The sequence below is a fragment of the Mus pahari genome, chromosome X (assembly GCF_900095145.1).
Source record: "Mus pahari chromosome X, PAHARI_EIJ_v1.1, whole genome shotgun sequence".
Lineage (NCBI taxonomy): Eukaryota > Metazoa > Chordata > Mammalia > Rodentia > Muridae > Mus > Mus pahari.
The window spans coordinates 121,824,989-121,841,455 of record NC_034613.1 but is presented as its reverse complement, the minus strand read 5'-3'; the positions used below and the strand labels follow the sequence as shown (position 1 = coordinate 121,841,455).

General features: G+C 39.7%; 1 protein-coding gene across 4 annotated transcripts in view; it reads left to right on the top strand.

Annotated features, from left to right (window-relative positions):
- The window catches only part of Chrdl1 (chordin like 1), a 106,814-nt gene that overhangs the window by 48,596 nt on the left and 41,751 nt on the right, over positions 1 to 16,467 (top strand). The gene's annotated exons all lie outside the window — the stretch shown is intronic.

Below are 16,467 nucleotides of genomic sequence, written 5' to 3'. Positions count from 1 at the left end.
TTCTAGGCCAGGGTTGGCATTTTCTTTTTCCTGTAAATATTTTAGCATTTGCAGGCACCTCTTGCTACAACACTTCCTTTGCAGTGTGAAAGCTGCCATAGACAATATGCAAATGATGGCTATGGCTACCTTCCAATAAAACTTTATTTACAAAGACAAATCCTGGGCCCATTTAGCTCACACCCCTGTTCTAGACATAAAATAGCCTAAATTGGTACATGGAACCTAGTCTCTCTGGTTAGCATGTCTGAGGACCATTTAGAAGACTGGCCAGTTTTCACCCTCCTTTTAGGAAGGAGACATAGATAGCATAAGAATAGTTTTTTCTCATTTTGACCATCAGAATCCATTTCTCAAAGGTGTTAGATAAATTGTGATGACAAGGATCAGCTAAATGAGGGTGAATTAACAACATATAAATAAACTTCAGAACTTGAAACACTTAAAGGTGTTCATTTTAGGTTGATATGTCATCCTCCTTACGATTGACGCTGGCTGATGGAGCCTTGCCATCTACAATTTAGTACCATTGCTATAAGAAAAGAATACAGTAAAGAGGTAACTGGTATTCTGGTTAAGTCTTTTACTCTTGGACTAATAAATCACTTTTCTTTGTGTGTCACTGGTGAGAAGAAGTCACCTATTCTCAGGTCCTGATTCTTAAGGACAGGGAAACACAACACTATCATGTTTCTGGACAAGGAAGTGCTGTTCAACTGCCCCCAATAGACATCAATTCCAAGAACTATTTCCTTGCATTCTTCTTGATAACTTTCCTTTCCTACCTTTTTGATTGGCCGAAATGCCTCTTTTGCCTAAACCCTACCTGGCTTTCCTCATTTATAATAGCCATTGAAAGTAATACTCGAGAACACATCTGAGGGGCTCAAATATTGGTACACTAAGCAATACTTAAAATTTTGTGTAGTCCAGCCATGAATATGAAGTCAGGCCTCTGAGCCAGGTCCTACACGCCATTGGATCCAAGCATTGATTGCCATTGGGCAGCAAGCCTGAGAACAATTAGACCTCCCATGTCTCTGGTTTTGATTTCACTTTTATTTACTTTTAGTGGGAATTTGAATCAGAGAGGGAATTCACATCACAATGACTCTAGGCAGTTCCTGCCTTTACTGCTATAAAGAAGAGTTGTCAAGGCAGAAAGAGGTACAGAAAGGAACAAACAACACAGGTGTTGTACTGCTGTGTTATAAACTGTATGATAGCTTTGGAAGAGGAGACTACATGCAAAAATACATAATGGCCAGGAGAAGCTAATTGTTCTAACGAGCTCAACTGCCCCATGACTATAAATACAAGGCTAGGGGTGAATCTCTGACTTTGCTACATGTGATTAGCCAAGGATCTTGGGACGCTATCTTTAGTACATTTGCCTTTCTAGGACCTCAGAGTCCCTCTGTTAGATCTTTTGCATGTGGCCCTCATTCTGGGAGAAAACAAATCAAGGAAAGGTATGCAGGACATCTGACAGGTCAGTCTTCTAAGGCTCGGGTCATTTATCACCAGGTTTTATTGACAACATTCATAAGACTCCTAACTGCAAGGAAGTCCATGAAACACATGTATGTAACTGGGTCTCAAAATGGATTTGGTGAGCATGGGACATTTGGCACAAATAGGATTCAATGTTCTCCTCTGGCCTATATGCACACACATGCACAGACTCACACACAGACACATAAATGTGTATATACATAAATAAATAATAAAATAAGTCGTTTCTTAAGTAAAAAGCAGCCATTAACATCGGGACAATGTGAATAAGCTTGCTGTTTTGGTTCTGTAACACATACCACAAATTCAGTTAACCTCTTGGTAGATTTTCTTGGTAGTTACTTCTTGGGTTAGGGTTTTGTTTTCTATTTTTATGTTTAATTACACTTTCATGGTAAATACTATTCGTAGCAGAAGGGAGAAATTGTAGGTATAATTTCTTGTTGTTTCATCTAATGTTAGGTTTAAAGACTGGCATTTCTATAAAAGCTTTTCTGTGTTTGTGACTTCCTAGGGAGTTGGTTTTACATGATGTTGTTTTGGATTCTTATATGTAAGGAACACTCAAGTGATGGAACACAGAGACCCCAATGGAGGAGCTAGAGAAAGCACCCAAGGAACTGAAAGGGTCTGCAACCCTATAGGTGAAACAATATGAACTAATCAGTACCCCCAGAGCCTGTGTCTCTAAGCTGCATATATAGCAGAAGATGGCTAGTCAGCCATCGTTGGGAAGAGATGCCCCTTGGTCTTGCAAACTTTATTTGCCCCATGCCAGGGCCAAGAAGTGGGAGTGGGTGGGCAAGGGAGCAGGGTTGGGGGGAGCGTATAGAGGACATTCGGGATAGCATTTGAAATGTAAATGAAGAAAATATCTAATCAGTTAAAAAATAAGAAATTAAAAAAAATGTTAAAAGAAAGAAAAAAAGGAAAAAAAAAGAAAAAAGAAACACTCAAGTGCTTAATGTCATTAAGAGTAGCTAGTGCTTTGCTACATATCTAGAGCTATTAAAATAAGAAAGTTCCCCTTCTGTAGATAGTATTTAAAGATTGAATACAAATACACCACTAGCTTATTTTAGTCAAGGCTTGCTTGTCCACTCTGAGGACAGAGCATTCCTTATAATGTTGGGCAGTCCTTTTCATTGTAGAATCTTTACTACTTTCCCTAGCTTCTGCCTACTGAATGGGAACAGCACATCCTCCACTTGTAGCAATCAAGTGCTACAGCCATATTTCCAGCCATTGCCACATATCCCCTTCGGAAATACTATTCCACGTTGAACCTTTACATGAAACAGTGGGTATCCTGTAGAAGTGGAGAACTATTGCTCTAGCACTAAGGGATTCATATTTGCTTACTTTTGAAAATTACTTTCACTTCTTAGAATCTTTTATTCTTTTACGATTTCATACGTGTATCAGTTGATCATAACCAACCCACATGCTCTTTCTCACTCTCCCTGGGACTCCCAAATACTTTACTATCCAACCTTCATGTTTCTTCTTTTTTCTTTTTTTTTTATTTTTATTCATTTATTTATTTATTTTGGTTTTTCGAGACAGGGTTTCTCTGTATAGCTCTGGCTGTCCTGGAACTCACTTTGTAGACCAGGCTGGCCTCAAACTCAGAAATCCNCCTGCCTCTGCCTCCAAGTGCTGGGATTAAAGGTGTGGGCTACCACACCCGGCTCTTTTTTATTTTTTAATAATCCACTGAATCCAGTTAGTACTGCCTACATGCACATAGGTGTGGGACCATCCATGTGAGCATAGGAAACCCACCAGTGACTACATCCCTGAAGACAAATGACTTTTTCTCTCTCAGCAGCCATCATTTTTCAGTAGCTCTAGAGCTAGGTATGAAGCTGATAGATATCACTCAGAACCCTACTCTGGAATTCAGTGCATTTTCACATGTCTCCCAGAAATGGGAGTTAGAGACAAGGGTTCTAGGTAGTAGGAACTGACTGATACACATGCTTGCTTGCTCCCAGATTTCTGAGAAATATTGAGAGAGGCAGTATGGAAAAATTATCCCATGTAGATGTTCATAGCTCAGATTGAAGAGGTTTTCAGTACTCACTGACATTCGAGAAGGTCACTCTTGAAGGATATTTTTGATATCCTTCATAAGATGGGCTCTAAAACCAGTCCTAAAGGAGTACTTCTCAAACTTGAACCTGCACATGAATTGCTGGTCATCTTATAGTACTGTAGATACTAGGTCTAGAAAGTGGGGTGTGAAGTTCTGCATTTCTACCTAGCTCTCAGCTGACACTAATGCTGCCCACCTCCATGCCACTTTTGAGGAAAGGGTTTGTGTTCTTAGAAACAAAGAGCTGCTCATTTGTATGCTATGTTCATGTTCTGTAGAGGGAATTTGTATCCAATAAAGTATTATTCATTAATATTTCTTCATGATACCTCTCTTGACAAGGTACAGCCAATATTACAGTCCCTCCTCCTCCTCATTTTATGCAATCAGTTAAGGTTAAGAAAAGTTCTTAACTAGTTCTTCCTACTAGTCATTATCTATGCCATATACATGAATCTATATGCACACAAGTATATGTACATATATCCATATTAGAAATAATATTATGTAGGTTGACTTCAAATTCACTATTTAGCTGAGAATGACCTTGAACTTCTGATTCTCCTTCTTTTACTTTCCAAGTGCTAAGATTACAGACATGTATCCTCAAGTCCAATTTACACAGTGCTGGATATCACACCTAGGGCTTTGTTTATGCTAGGCAAGTATTGTACCAATTGTGTTATATCTCCAGTCCTCACCCCTATGTTTTTCAGAACTCCTATGTGTCTGCCTTTTGAAAGAGTTTAGAATATAATTTTTTTATTCTTTCACAATTCTATACATATATGCAATGTATCTTGATCATATCCAACCAAAATCTGTTTTCTCATTCTCCCTGGGACCCTCAAATAGCAGTATTCTTTCCAGAGGAGACAGTGAAAAGAACTTTTGAAAACCATTAGAGTAACAGTGTTATTTTATCCTGGATTAATTTTCAGATACTACATCCTCTATCTCTAGAGCACACAGATCTTGAACTCACAGACCTTGCTTTCATTTCTAAGTTGACCAATTCCTAGTTTTATCTCAGTAGGAGATAATAGCAGCGCCTATATGTATACGTAGAACAGACTTAATGAAGCTCAAATTGAAGTCCTGAACATAGAGCCTGTACAATCACCATCATTAATCTGTAAATATTAATTGTGAATACTGATGTGATCATTATAATTATTGTAATCTCAACCTTTAAACTCTATTTGTGCCCCCACTATTTGGATATGTTGCACTCCCTACAGTGACTCATTATTCGAAGTGATTTTCAACCAAGCATAGTATGATGAGGGGAATTTGAACCCATTCTTGCTAGATAACTCTAATCCTTGCTCTCTTCGTAGAAATTACTAATGGAAAACCAAAGTCATACCTTATTGCTATTCTAGCCTTGGCAAATTCAGTGGTAACCATGCAGCCTGTTTGCTTGATTAAGATCTAACTCCTGCAGTAACCTTTTCTTCTTCCTGTTGGCATGAAGATATGCGACAGTATAGGAGCATCTAAATATAACTCCCACTTTCAAACTGAAAATTTTCATTAGTCTTTTTATTTGTTCATTTGTTCAGTTGGTAGGTTGGTTTTACTCTTTGCATCTCTGTTTCCCAAAGAGAAGACACTGTTCCATAGCAGTCAGTAGTGGAGTTCTTTTGCACCTAGATTTCTTAACCCCATTCTTTCCCCTTCCCTGTGTTGTCTACTGTTACCTAAATTACTCCCCCTACAGTTCTCACTTTGGCTTCCATCCTTAAGGAATTTCCTAGGAGGAAAGCCATGATCCTTTCTCTTTTCTGCTGTTAGATGTTGTTGTTGTGGTGGTGGTGGTTCTTTGAGACAGGGTTTCTCTGTGTAGTCCTGGCTGTCCTAGAACTAGCTCTGTGGATGATGCTGGCTTTGATCTCACAGAGATCTGCCTGACTCTGCTGGGATTAAAAGTTCATGCCACCACTGCTGGTTTTCTACTGGTATTTCTAGTACATGGGAGATGAGCCCCTCTTTTTAAGTCTAGAAGGAGAGGCACTGCATTTTCCTAATCGTGTTCCCCTTGTTCCAGTAGACTGAAACCTGCAGCTTTTGCCTTTACCTGCCACCTCCTTCTCTGTAACCTCTGCCAATGACCTCTAGGGACAGACGACTTTCTGAAGGCTGATGCTTAGGGTTTATCAAACAGTACAAAATGCATGTTTGGGGATACGTTTTTTTTTTTCTTCCATTAATTCTTGGGTGCTGACTGTAATTTTTCTTCCTTTACTAAGGAATAGGGTAACAATAAGCTCTTTCAAACATCTTCAGACAGGTCCTGCTTCCAACTTCATTTTCTCTCCTCCAGTCATCCCAGAACACTTTCTCAAAACTACAAAATCTCACTAGATCGCTTCCCTATTTTAATCACTCCACTGGCTTCTCATCATATACACAAGAACTACAAACTGCTGGACTTGATATCTTAGTATCTCCAGGTGCCTGATGTCTGATGTCATTGCACTATCCTTGTGAGGACCAAACTGTGGTTTCAATCATTAACACTCTATAGTATTTCATAGAGGGAGGCCTTTTCTCTTGTTTTAGATGACTTCATACTAGAAATAAAAAGGTCAGGAAAGGGAAAAGACACAGGAGTTTCTAGAGGTGTATGCTAGGTCTTAGATAAGTGGGTAACTAAGAGAAGTGGGATCTTCAACACTCACTAGTTACTATTATCCAAGCGATGATAAGTAGCCAGATTCTCATAATTCCTGGATGTTAAATTTGGTATACAGTGGTACTTGCCAGAGGGTGTTCCTTGGATGTTCTGAGCACAGGAGTTCAGAAAAATATTCTCTCTTGTGACCATACATGATTCTTTACTGTGAGACTTCTTGAGATCCTTCAACAGGATGAGAGAGACATGGGGTGCGTACATTACAAATCTTTCCCCAACTTTATTTAATGGCCAGAAGCCTGTTTTCACAGAGCATCTTGTGGACTAGTAGTGCTCTGTGGAGCAGACTTGGGAAATGCTGCTGTAGGCAATACAAAGGAATGCCTGACCAAACTCCCCACTGTCTCATCCAGATGCCTCACATTGTTTCTGCTGCTTGAGGGTACTGACTAATTTGTCCATTTCAAAGGGGCATTGCCCTTCCAAAAAAAATCCCCAGTTCCCAACGGATTAGAACTAACAGAGTAATAGTAGAACTCATTTAGGGAATTTATTTGGGGGAAAGAGAAAGGCAGAGAGTGACACATGTTACCACAAACCTGTCATTAGCAATTACAAATCATGCATAGCAGTTTTAACATTTTCGTTGCTACTGCTATGGCAGTTAAGATACCTCTTGAGAATTAGAAAACATAAAAACACGTCGTTTAGCAACAAAGCAATAATAAGTAACTGCCACTTTCACGGGAGAAGGGGGTTTTTGTTGTTTGTATATTTTCTTTTAGCTTACATATTACAAGGGCAGATGACCATTTGAGATGGAAAATTTAGCCTCTGAAAACAAATTGGTGTTGTTTCAAACTGCTTCAGTTGTTGGATTGGGCTTCCGGGGAACTGTCTCCAGCCCTCCTGTTTTTTGTTTTTTGTTTTTTGTTTTAATTTTGTTTTTTTTTTGGTTTTTGGTTTTTGGGGTTTTTTTTTTGTTTTTTTTGTTTTGGTTTTTTTTTTTTTTTTTGATTCTGACTTTTAGTCCTTGTTTTGGCACTACAGCTCTGTGTCCCATTTGCATCTTGGGGCTTTCCTTCCATGTGTCAAAAGAAAATGGATTTCCAGTTTCCTCTTGGAGGAAACCCTCGGAGATTTGTGTAATGAGATTAAATTAGTTCATGAGCTGAATAACGCAGCTGATGAGCGGAGTGGAAGAAATCTGGACAGGGAAGAGCAGAGAGGTTCCCTCTGAAGCCTGAGCTATGAGGAGGCTGCATCAGTAAATGCCCTCAGCCCACACAAGGCTGCTCTCAGATGTGCATCACTGAGGATGCAGAGAATGTAGAGCAAGTCTGGTGCAGATATTGGTACTACTAAAGCACCCAAGCTTTCCTTTTCAGCACCGAGGGCTCCTCTTTTGCATCATGTAATAACCTGAATCTGACAAAAACCCATTGACCATCTTCATCTGACAAAAACCCATTGACCATTTTCCCAGAAGGATACGTGTGTTGTCACACACTCAAAACTTCAGCAACTCACTTCATAATGACATTTGGAAGTCATGATTTACCCCTTTAATGTGAGTTTTAAATGGAGAGCCATTTGGTACCTGGTTGTGTATGTTTACGTCTTAATTGAATTAAAAATGGACTTTGTACATTCAAGCACATGCCATATTTGTTCCTTTGTGTTATTCCATTTCCATGCTAAAGCTAACAGGAGATGAAGAAAGAGAAGATGTGGACCGTATTTTCTTTGTAGTTATTGATTATTTAGAAAATAATACAGCTGTGGCCTGTGAGATCACACATAGAGACATAGGCAATGAAGCCTAGCAACCTGAATTCCATCCCTGAGACTGTAAATTGTCCTCTAACTTCCACTATATGTACAGTTTGGCGTGTGTGCATGCCCCCCCACCATATACCTGATATCACATGTTACGCATTAGGAAGAATAGGAAGAGACAGATCATTTGCATTGCTGCAAGACATCAAAATGAGTTTAGTAGACCCTAAGGGCTAAGGAGGATATGAATAAGCAAAGGGCAGTCTGTGGGGGTGTTTGGTTCTAGCATGAGTCAGAGCGGAGTTGGCAAGAGGTGTAAGGGAGCAGGGGCCTACCAGTAGAGCATTCTTCAGTTCAATGGCATATCCTCAGGGGAAGCACATTTGAGATACGTGTCACACCAGCTGGGATGCTCCACCATCTGGGCAGGTTTGGCTTTGGGTGATTGTCCACAAGCCAGTTGATGAGCAGTAGCCCTGCCAGGCCCTCACTGCTACCAGAAAGGCAGCAGGTTACCAGCACAGGGGCCCTTACTGATCTAACAGAACTTGAATAGGATATGGTAAGCTCTCAACTCTTGTTTTTTTAACTGTGGTTGAATACATTAATTACTTTTTTTCTTTTTTTAAATTAGATATTTTCTTTATTTACATTTCAAATACTATCCCAAAAGTTCCCTATACCTGCCCTCCACCCCTGCTCCCCTACCCACCCACTCCCACTTCTTGGCCCTGGCCTTCCTCTGTGCTGGGTCATATAGAGTTTGCAAGACCAAGAGATCTCTCTTCCCAATGATGGCAGATTAGGCCATCTTCTGCTACATATGCAGCTAGAGACACGAGCTCTGGGGGTACTGGTTAGTTCATATTGTTGTTGCACCTACAGGGTTGCAGAACCCTTCAGCTCCTTGGGTACTTTCTCTAGCTCCTCCATTGGGGACCCTGTGTTCCATCCAATAGATGACTGTGGGCATCCACTTCTGTATTTGCCAGGCACTGGCATAGCCTCACAAGATTGCACATGCCAGCAAGATTCTGCTGAAGGGACCCTGATATAGCTCTCAACTCTTATCTAATCTGCTAGAATAGACTCAGTCCCTGGTTTCCTCAACCTTGAGACAGAGTGTCATCCATAAAGTGGAAGGAGCTCTATAGTCAGTGGATGGTTGGTATGGTTTTCTACACTCCAGCACTTAAAAAAAAAGTTTCTGTGCATAGTATGAGCCCTGCCATGTAGAAACAAGTAAACCATGACTCCCCTCGACAAATGTACATATACAGTTACAGAAAGTTTTTTGAAACAGAACCTGGAGAGGCAGAGCTGCAGCAGCCTCATCACTCAGCAAACCAGTCCCCAAACCAAACTCAGAACACCCGAAATGCCGCCAAAGCCCAAATCTGTGCCCAGTCTGAAAACACCTCTTACTGCCAGTCTTCCCAGCCTTCTGCCTGACAAGAAGGTATATCAGTCAGGGTCAGCTACTGCCTGACATTGGCGGAAGCACGAACAGGAATGGGGTGAAAGACAACCTGCAGATGGAGGCCGGATGAGGAGGGGAGAGGTGGGATTTAAGCAGGGTGTGAGCTTTCAGCGCCCTCTTTCCCTCTCTTCGCTCCAGCTGCAGCAGCAGAGGACTGTTTCCCCTCACTCGGCACCTTCTTGCTTGGGACAGGGTGTTGTGTCTGTCTGTTTAACTGGAGAGTGATCTACCAAATCTGCTCCAGGAATTTCCTGGCCTGGGACCCCCACTGGGGGGTTGGGCCTGGGGTGCGAGCTGAGAGGCCACTTGTCTTGCTGAAGGTGTGCACACAGAATCTCTTGAAACTTTCCGTGCAGGAATGTCTTCCCTGCACCAGTCTCTTTGTTTAATTCAGCAGGGTATCAGTACATTTCCCAAGGCAGATACTGGGGACAATGGGAAAAAACTATGGCACAGGATTGGATCCCCCCATTCTTGGCTGGACTCCATATATTTTACTATGTTATCCTATTTCACTTCCTCTTTGTCACTAGAGAGTGTCTCATTTTGTCACCCATTTGTCTTCATTGTAGCATGTACAGCACATAGGTTTTCTTCTGTACCATCTTTTATCAAAATATTTTCACATACTATAAAATTCATCCTTTTAAAATATACAGTCTAATGAGTGTCAGCATATCCTTAATTGAAACCAACACAATATCTTATTCCTGAGTATTTTCATCTTGCCCAAAGGAGGTTCCATACTTACTAACAGACACTCTATTCTGACTCTCATCCCCAGGTCTTGGCATCTATTAATTTAATTTCTGTCTTTTCAGATTGATATTTTTAATTCATTTTAGAGAAGTGGAGTCATAAATGTAGTATTTTTGGACTCAGTTTATTTATTTAGTGTATTTTTTGTTATTATTGTCTTGGTTTGGAAGAGGTTTATAACACTTCTAAACAGGCTTGTGTTAAACTCACTATTTTAGCCCAGTCTGGCTTCAGACTTCTAACAATTCTCCTAACTCAGACCTTTGAATACTAGAATTAACATCCAACTCACTTATACATTTTAAGGAAATTTTATTTATTCTTTGACAATTTCATGTTTCTATATACCTTGATCATACCCACCCAAACTCCCCATCCCATCTTCCATGATATTTTCTAGGCCTTTGAGGGGTAGTTGATATACTCAACAGTCACTTACCAGTACTGCTACTATACAACCAGAAGCAAAACCATCAAAAGCCTTCTCTTACCAAAGTTGAAAACAAAACTAATCTATGAGCATAAACGTAAGTATGTATTAGGCTGTTTGGTAACATGTTCATTTTGCAAAACACTGGTAGTAGGTTCCCCACTAGGGATTATGGCCTCCTTAACCAAGGGCTTTGACCAGGTAGACAATAGTAGACACAGGTTCCTTCCTCCTTAGCAGGTCTTAAAGAAAATTGGAAAGGAGTTAGTTAATTAGAAACATCAGTGGCTGTCTGCCCTGTTGGCTTCTGATTCTACTCACCTCAGTGTACATCAAGTGAAGAAGCAGTTAGGTGAGACTTCTCTGAAAAGGGGAGATGAGAGCTTGACCAGGATTGGAGGGAAACAAGATGACAGGTGAATGGAGAAATAGAGCAGAATCCTAAACTGACCATTTTCATGCAAGCCTTTCTGGAAAGCAGCTCAGATACTGATTCCAAACAAGATGAAGCTCAACGCAATCAATGCTCATCTTTGTTTAGCAATTCCCCAAGATACACAGCCGGAAAGGGCATTGGAAGTGATAGCTTAAGTCCATCGAGAGGCTGGGAGGGAGAAGTTCAACCTTGGTTTCTCTTCCTTGGCTGTGGGAACCACCCACAGTGACAAATATATTTGTGGCTATTCTGACCCTTAAATCCTCCTGTCTGAGCACTCTAGTAATCCAAAGCAGAATCTAGCATGTGGGTATGAAAAGTGCCTTTAGCCAGAAAACAAATGTTAGGACAGAAATGACATTTGTCAAATTGGGGAGATGACTCATCCAGTAAGACCACTTACTACACAAACATAAAGAGCTGAGTTCAAGTCTAAAAATTCTACATAAAAAGCCATTTGTGGTCACAAACACTTATAATCCTAGGGCTGTTGGGGCCAGAGACAGGAGGATAGCAGAGAACTGATGGCTGCCAGACTAGTTCCAGGATATCTCAAGGGAAGAAGACAGAGTGCTATAGCACACATATTCCTCTGGCCTCCACTCCACCACACAGTTATGTATACCCACATACACATACATATGCATACATAAAACACAGGCAGCACAGAGAGACAAATACTAATGCCAACTTGGCTATCAACACTTAGCCTGATCACAATGGATATCTTTCTGCTCCTACTCTCACTATAGTCTCACTTTGTGTCACAGGTTATTTCCTACAAGTACCCTTACTTGTGCCTTTCATTCTACTTAGACTAAGACTTACTAGGCCCACTCAGATTTACACAATGACACATGGAATAGCCCTCACCCACACTTTTCCTAAGGATGCTGAATTAATGGGGGTAGGAGAAATGCCCAGTTGCTGAAATAAGACTGCAAAAGTTGTACTAACTTCCACAAGTAGGAATAGAGCTAGGCTATAAGTGGCCAGTTTTGAAGGATGGAATTATGAACTCTTGGAAGAGACCCAAATGGTTATCTTACCTAACCCATAGCCTTCAAATTAAATCTTTAGAAACATTGTCTCCAAGATAATCTTTGAATAAGAAATAGATTTGTATCATTCAAGAACTTCAATTCATATGAAAGTTTATTTATATATGATTATATATCTATGTATATCTAAACACACACACATATATATATATATATATATATATATATATATATATATATATATATATTTCAGACTATCCCACATAAAATCATTTATCTCTCCACAACACATAATTCCTTCATAAGTATTATTGCTTTCTTGTGTAGCTTTCCTTAAGGAATAGAAGTGAATATGAATATCTACTCTTTAAAGAATATTATCCAATGCATAAAATATAGTATAGAGTTCATAATCATTTTATACCTTCTTATTTTTTCATAATCTCTGTTAAGTCTTTCATTTTCATATTCCCTCTCTATCCTGACATCTTGCCCCCTGAAGTGGCCTAAATATATTCTGATACTGTATCAGTGAAATATCACAAAAACAGAAGTTATATTCAAGTTCACTCATGACAAATAGAGTATAAATGAGAGTAAGAGAAACAGAAAGAGTGCCCTGGTCCTTGAGATTAGCCCCTGATCTTTGGAAGTCCTAAGAAGCTTTGTACTCATTTCATGACACTGAATTTTCATGTCTTCTGACCTCCAGACTGCCTTTTCTGGGTAGCCAAGAATATCCTCAGGAAGAGAACAGCAGTCTGGTGGTGAGGAGTATAAGGAAGAGGGCAACCAGCAGGAAGGCTTTGACTTCCAGTGAGTTCAGAGAACAATAGTACCAGGCAGGAAAAGAATAATTTACTACAGAGGTTTTGGTAACATTTTCCAGGTACTCTGAAGACAAAGACAAAGGATAAAAGAAATAAAAGACTGTGACACGATTATTCTCACTAAGATATCAATGGTAGTGTTGTTGCCTAAGAGACGATTCCTAGGAAGATTCAATGCATACACATCTATCTGCCTCAGAAAAGGAAGCCACAATAGAACACAGTACCAGTTATACCATAGTTCAACTTGATCAACTGATGAGTTTTCACTGATGTTAGGAACAGGAGCGTTGGCGAAGATTTACTTATAGGAGTAGAGATGACTTCAAGGCATTGGTAATATATATTTTAAAAATCAACAATAAAAAACAAAGGCAACATGGGTGACAACACTCACCAAAGCCACATCCTTGAATCTCTTTGCAAAACTTGCATGCAATGCAGCAAAGTCCAAGAATCCCTTTTCTGCCACTATCTGGCCAGCATCTCTTCCTCCAGCAGTTGTTTACTGTTTTAATAAAACAGGGCAGGGGCTTTCAGAATTTTATAAGTATCAGCCTTCCCGGATATGTGACAACCTCCTGAGGCTTACCTCCTTCTGGAAGGGGTATTTTGATTCCCCGGGAAGACTGTTAGATTGCAAAATCTAACTGCAAAGTGACAACCACTTAGGCAGCAGCATAACTCTCCAATAGCAGTATTTTAGACTTCAGTAAGAGCAAAAGTAGTAATAAATATTTAAAGTAAGGAAGTCTTCTCTAAGCATCTCAGAAAATAGAGCGCTGTTCATTTATAAGGTCATTCCTTGTGTAACAGAGGGAAACAGTTTCTTTTCTAGCCTATTTGTAACAATATGTCTCAAAGCTGGTCTGATTTCTTCGTGGTGTCTTTTTTCCACTACTTTTCATAGTGTTTTGTGGGAATTTAAATAGAAACAGGGGACATAGAGAGACTAGAAGCTATGCAGCCTGGATACTTTTATTGTAGTATTCTCCTGAGGGGTCCTGGAGCCAGCTTGGGTTTACACTGATTTCCTGCCAGTTTTCAGCTAGGAGCACTGAATATGTTCCAAAGATAGTTGGTTCAAAGCCCAGCCACCTCAGAAAAGCTGGGAAAGATGAGGCTAGAGACTGGGGTGGCTTTTCTTGCTTATGTGGTTGGGAAGCACGCTGTGTTGGCCCTATAAAGATTTAAGAAGAGATTTGAGACATGTGCCCCATTCTTAGATAGAAAAAAACACAAACAAGGAAAAGTGGCTTGTGTAACATGACAGGGAATTGATAGTGGGATGCAATTATGATTCATAGATACTATTCTAAAACTTTAGCACCTGTTTGTGAAAATAATGCACACTGGAAGGCAGAAACACTATTTGTGAGTCGACTCTCGTACTGAGCAGCTCTGTAACATGTGTCAAATCCTTTGGGTTTATTTGTGACTTCATTTTCATAATTTGTTCCCCCAAACCATTAAGACTATTAGAAGAGTAAAACCAAAGATGCTGAGAGCATTTTGTAACTTAATAATTGGTGGAAGCATGACTATTTCTCTCATTTGTTTGATTTCCATTCTCCCCTGTATTCTGCTTCCTTCCCATATTCTGTTGAGTAGATTAGTAGACTCCAGTGTCATACTACTCATAAGACTGCAAAGGAGACTGTAAAGCTTATACATCATCCAGTAGGAAACTTAGCCACACAGATACCCTGCCACGGGTGCCATTGAAGGCCCAGTTGAAATGAAGCCACATACTTTTGAGGCTAAAATATTTCCAAAGGTTTTGTGAGCGTGTGTGTGTGTGTGTGTGTGTGTGTGTGTGTGTGTGTGTGTGTGTTGTGTGTTGTGTGTGTGTGTGTGTATGTGTTTCAAAGATCTGCCAGCTCCTGTAAGAGTCATGGCAAATATTGTTTTGTAGGTCATTGTACGTTTCCTTTACCACAAAATGCTGAGATTTGGAATAATTAGAGCCCAGGGGGAAAATGGCTCCTGTCCTTCCCCAAAGAGTTCCACTCATTTCTGCCAGCTGCAGCTGTCGGCTTGTATGCACACATGGGCAGGGCCAGGGACTCATGGCCCAGACAGAAAGTCAATTAGTATGAAATAAAAGCTTTCTTAAAGCTTTCTTGTTTTTAAGACAAAATTCAGAAACTATCCTGACATGCTTTAAGGGTCATAGATAAGTAATTAACATCGGAGGGAAGAACAAGTCAAGGTCAGCTCAACTTATACAGAAAAGTAGAAAACTGAGTTTTTAGCCAAATCATTGAAGTTGATGAAAAGTGCAGTTTTCTGGGCATTTTAGGACACAGAATTGTAGCAAGACAACATAGCTCTCATGGATTGTTGGTTTGTAGTCTTGTTCTAATTAAATGACCCTTTGCTTGCCATGGGTTTTAAGTGATTGGCATTTTTCTTGACAGTGGATAAGAAGGAATTTCAGAATCAGATATCAATCAGTATCCTGATCAGTTATAGGTTATGTGTCCTTGGACAGATAAATTATTTTTTTGTGGTGCTGCACATCAAATTTGAAGGCATGCACTCTACCACTGAACTATGCTACAAACTCAAGCCATTGAATTTCTTAATTCTTGATTTCTTCATCTATAAAATTGGCATGATCGTGTATACATCAGAATGTATTGGGTGGAAAACAATGAAATAATGTACTTAAAAACTCCACGTGCATAATGTCCACTTAGGACTCAATAAATGTTAACTATTTTTATATTATGATAATGATGACAGCCATTGTTATTATTAGCCTTTATCATTTTACCACATCTTGAGAATGTCAGTTTGTTTTTAACAGTTATAGTGATGTGTAATTTATCCACATAAAGTGGACTCTTATTCCTTGTATTCTTTGCCGATAAAATCACCCTACTCCCTAAGCCTCTCTCTAATGAAACCCACAGCTCCTGTTATTTTACTTTTTCCACCATCCTATGGCAAACACGTTCCATACATCAATGATTAGTGACCTTGGAATATAATCATTACTATTTTAGTATATATTCTCTGTGTGTGCATGTATATATGCAGAGAGAGACAGAAAGGCAGAGACAGAGATAAAGATAGAGAGACAGAGGCAGAGACAGAGATCAACATCCTCATGCAATACAGAATATACTAAAGGAAACCCAGTGAAAAAGTTCCAGAGATCATTTCCTGTAACCTAGCTCAATGAGTGAATTAATTTTCTGCTCTATGACAGTTGTATGCTAGACTCTGTCAAATAGAAATACATGAAAGATTTTGACTCAGTATTCAAGAAATAATGCATACACATGTAAATAGGCTTACGGAAGGTGAAATTAATTTCAGGACACAGTGTATTTTGAGTCTTCTTTTCACTGTCTACTAGTTTTGTTACTTCGGGTAAGTCAATCTCATAATGTGCTTCTCTCCATTGAGAAATGAAGGTAAGAGCCTAACATGCTTGGCATAGGTGATTACAAATCTCACTTTCAATAATGTGTCTACAGCCTCTTTGTAATG